The sequence below is a fragment of the Hevea brasiliensis genome, chromosome 9 (assembly GCF_030052815.1).
Source record: "Hevea brasiliensis isolate MT/VB/25A 57/8 chromosome 9, ASM3005281v1, whole genome shotgun sequence".
Taxonomy (NCBI): Eukaryota; Viridiplantae; Streptophyta; class Magnoliopsida; order Malpighiales; family Euphorbiaceae; genus Hevea; species Hevea brasiliensis.
The window spans coordinates 58,079,826-58,085,026 of NC_079501.1; positions in this window are offsets into that span (position 1 = coordinate 58,079,826).

Genomic DNA, 5,201 nt, shown 5'->3' on the forward strand with positions numbered 1-5,201 from the left:
TTAGCTTACTAACCTTTCCTTGAATTTTCAATCTTCAAATCTTTCACTTTCTTCACTTTTCTTTCCTTAGTTCTCCTTTCCAAGTTGCAAGAACAAGGTGTAATCCATAAAATTTGGGGAGTTTGTGGGAAAATTTGGGGTTTTAAAAGCTTACACACAAGCTTTAATGGAGGATTTAACTATGGTGAGGGAGAGCGAAATGGGAGGCGGCAAGAATGGGAAGATGGCTTTTTGTTTTTTATTTTTTTTTTCTTTTCTTTTATCTTTATCACTTAAAGAAGACCAAAAATCCTAATTACTAAATAAATAAATTAATTTCTTTATGACATCTTACATGATGTCATCACCTTTGACTTTTCCATCTTCTTCTTCTCTTTTTTTTTTATTTATTTTTCTATTAGTTCTTTAATTTAATTCTCGATTCCCAAAATTTTATTTTCTCCAATTTTATTTGACAGTTAGGTCAGGAGTCAGCTTTCGGGGTCAATTGACCAAATTGCCCCCGCCGATTCATCCCGGTTTGCAAATAATTCCCCATTTCTTTCGGTTCCCTGACCTAATTATTTGACTGACTTAACAGTTCTTTTTTGTGATTTTCTCTTTTCCACTGTGTCCATAAGGGTCCTAAGGACCGCAGCGTCACTTTTTACGATTCGAAATTTGAGTTTAAAATGACTTCGCAGTCGTTCCCGTGGAGGTCACCCATAGCTGTGACTCTCGGCTCATTTAACTTCTTATGTTCTGTTTTTCTTGTTTATGCTTAACTAATTGAACATTACTAATTATTTGTGTTTATGGCTTCTCTAATTGTCTTCAGTATGGTTTTAATCCCCTTAATTATCCGGACCGAAATCGATCACCTAAACAGTGAAATCTACCAGGCTATGCAAACGGGGTGTTACAGAGAAATATAATTGAAGTGCTTTTTACCGGTTTTTGATGAACTGTTTTATTCAAAATACAGAGGGCACTCCGCCAAAATTTTTACAGAAATTACTAATAATTCAAATGTGTTAGTTGTTTCACTTCAGTTTAAAAAGGTTTTTAATACCTGTAAATAGTGCTCACCACTGCAAAAAGAAGTAAGAAAAGTTTTAAAATCCCTTGTAGTATATTTAACGGGTTATCAGTAGACGAAGTTGATAATTCATTAGGTATACTACGGGATCATGTTATGCCTTATAGAGAGGTAGGGTGTGACATTTACCCCCAGAGGTGAATTTTGACCTAAATGTCAAATTAAAAATTTAGAGAATAAAATAATTAATATAAATTAAAACTTTATGAATTGAATTAGAAAAGAAAGAAGAAGAAAAAAGAGAAGAAAAAAAAAAGAAAAGAAAGGAAAAAGACTTATGAAATTTTAAAAATTAAAGTACAACATATATAGAATATATAAATATCCACAAGAGGCAAAACCCACCTACTAAGCCATCATCTTCTCCACTCCACTTCTTCTCTCTTCTTTGAGTCGGCACCTTAGTCCTCTCTCCACCATTTTTATTCAAGCTTAAAGCTTAATTTTTCTCCTCACTCACTCACCAAAACCCTTAGCACTCTTCACTAAAAATCATCCCCATACCTAGATTAAGCTATTGGTAATCACAAGAAGAAGGAAAGTTGAATTTTGGGAAGTTACAAGTTGGGTTACAAGAGGTAACTACAAAAATACCACTCCCTCTCTTCTTTAAATCTTGTAAGAATGATGAGATGAGTGAGTATCACGTGAAAATGAAAACAAAAAATAAGAAAATTAAATACCCTAATTTCGACAGCCTTCGAACCCTTGGGATTTGATGATTTTAAATGATGAAAATGGGTTTCATGAGGATGTTTGATAAGTTGATATGATTAGGAGTTTGAATGTGTTGTGTTTGTGCAAATTGGATATTTGAAATTAGGGTTTGTGTACATGATTTGAGGATTATGTGAAATTATTGGAATTTGACTTGGTTGAGATGAGATTGTTGCTTATAGAAGCGCTACGTATGCAAATTGAAGTAAGGAAGCTGGAGGAGATTGAATATTTGGGAGTGCTATTTTCTGCAGGTTGGGACTCAATGAGTCCAGTGTGTTTGATGAACCATAACTGATTGTGTGTTGCTCCAATTAGTATGAGGCTAATTTGAGGTAAAACTAAACCCAAAACACTCCATTTTCCATGAAGAAACCATCTGTAAATTCTGTCCAAAACTTGACCTAAACACTGTCCAATTCCGGATGACCCTGCACAAAACCCAGAAAATGACTAAATAAACAGTATATATTAATTTGGTCATAACTCCCTCTATACTAGTCCAAATGACCTGAATTTGATACCATTAGAAAGCTTAGATATAGGGCTACAATTTTCATGAGGACTACAGAACCCAGAAATGGATAAAACCATACCAAATTGCTGGCCCAAGTTGGGTCACAAAACTGCCAAGAATTAGGTTGTCCAGAAACTGCTGGACATAAACTTACCCGATCAATTTTGGCAAAATGGCCATAACTTTATCTACAACAACTCAAATATAATGAAACCAATTGAAAAATATCCACAAGACATAGACCTACAAAATTGGTATTTTGACCAAAACCCAAAAATCAAGAGAACTAGGTCAAATAGTTGGAACAATTTACTGCATCAAAACCTGGAATCTGACCAAACTTCATTTGACCTCAGAACAGTCTTTTAGTCATATCTCGCACTAGAAAAATCTAATTGAGATGAGCCATACCTTTCCAGAAACCTAAGAAACAGGGATCAAACCTTTTTTTAGAAACCTTCCTCAAATTATGCCTATAAGAACCTTAAAAATTGACCTGCAATCACTGACCTAAACTGAACACATGTTAACACAGGGCATATGAGTCCAGGCTAGTTAATTGGCCATAAATAATTCCAAAAAATTTGAAAAATTACAACACAAATTTCTCAATTATCATAAAACATAGGGCAACAATTTCTATGAAGATCACTATGCCTAAAAGTGACTGGAACATGTTCCATTAATTAGGTAAAATTTAAGTCCAAAAGCTACCCAGTTAAGGAACCAGAATCTCGAAATGAATTAGTTATGGTTATCCAACCGTAACTTGAGTTCTAAAACTCAAATTGACATGATTCAAAAGGAAAATAAAGATATGTCATAGAGGAACAACTTCCATGGAGGAAGTGTGGCCAAACAGTGGCTACAAACTGATTTTATGGATAGGCAAAATTAAGACACAAAAACTGAAACCAAAGAAGGGTCCATGAGATAAATTATCTTATGGTAGGGAATTTAACCCTAACAAGCCATTAAACACTAAACCACATGAAAGGGGTATGTGGGACATATTTTTGCACTATAAAGTGACATGAACATTTCAAATAAATAAGTAAAAATGTGTCATTGCCTATAGTATACTTAGACTTATTTATTTAATTTGGATCAATTGGTATACCAATTAGGGACTTCAGATAGCAATACTACCCATAGGAATAATCATTAACAGATAAAATCTGTCTGATATGATTATTCTATAGGCTTTATGCCTACCTATTGGCCATTGTGCCTAATATTATATCTAGCTTAAATGCCTGCCTGTAGGCTTTATGCCTGACATGACCGATGTATACTAGATAGACATATGGCTATCTAACTAGTATACTCTGGTTCATCCAGTTTTTATAATTTGTTATAGGTTTTTTGGGCACTGATAATGATTAATTAAGACTAAATATACAATAAGTAAATAGAAAAGATCCCAACAATTTTAATTGTTTCCAAAGTTCAATAAAAATGTAAAAGACCCAGAAATTATGAATTGCCATTATTATTTCAATTGTTTAGTTATTATTATTATAAATTATGCACCACTAAGCACTATGCTTAGCGCGTTAATTTTCCATCGCGTAGGTATTGGAGACCAGTCTGAGCAACCACAGCAGCAGTAGCAATAGTGCTCATACAGAGGCCGATCAGATTTGCCAGTGTCTACTAGTCACCTTTACATTCGTATTTTTTTAGTAGGGCCCATGTATGTCTAGATTTTTATTCTTTTGTTCATTGTACATAAACACATAATGTATTTCTTTATGGATTTTAATTAAACTTTGAGATTGTAATGTAAACTTGTAATTTATTATCTATGAATTTCTAAATGAATACAATAGATGATACTTTTGAGATCTCATAAATAATTGTGAATGATATGAGACAATAAAATATGATATGGAAATGTGTGAAATGAATATGAACATGTTAACAGGTGATTAGTGGAACCCGCCAGATGCTAACAAAATAGAGGAGGCTCTGTCTAGGTGTCCATAGAAACAAGTTATAAAAAAAAAAAAAATTCTACACATGGATTACCATTTTTAAATGATATTAAAAGTTTACAGGGAACATGATAATACAAGATAAGGTGCTCCGGCACCGAATGTCGCACTTCTTGCTCAGCTATACAGTAGATGGGTAAGGGGTGTTACATGATGACGTGATAACCAATCCATTCCCAGTAATACATAAAACTCGTGGAATGGTAGTTCAATCAAGTCAGCTGGAAACTCATAACATTGTATCTTCAGAGGACAACCCTTATAGACCTTCTTCACCATGACACTATGGCCTAAAGGGTTAGTGACTTGTATGTCCTCCTCTTACTCCTCTATCTGTACCCCTTTATCAACTGGCGGTGTAATACACACATATGAATGTGTGGAGCCAGGATAATTCAGTGCATATACTAACATATCATAAAGAGAAAATGTACCTCTAATAATATCTATTGGATCTGGCTCCTCTTGAGCCCTTGTAGCATAAGCATGAGGTGCTACCTTGACCTCCTGCCTCTGAACTGTCTCTGTAGTAGGCTGCTATAATGGACTAGCTATATCAAGCCTCGCAGGTCTTCTACCCCTCTGTGCTGCCGGGGTAGACCTCTCTATCTGGGGTGGAGCAGTGGGTACACTAGCACTCTTCTATGGACAATCCTTCAAGAAGTGATCCGTAGACCCACATTTGAAACACCCACCAGTCAAAATCTGCACTCTCCTCGGTAGTTCCTCCCACAGTGTGTACAGGCTGGTATTGGGGCTAATCCCTATGTAGTTGCACCTGGAGAACTACCTACTGATATACCAAACTGTCCTCCTCTCCTCAAAGCAAACTGAGATCTCTGCCTCTTACCTCGACCCTTAGTCTGACCCTGAGACTCCTTAGGCTTTTTAC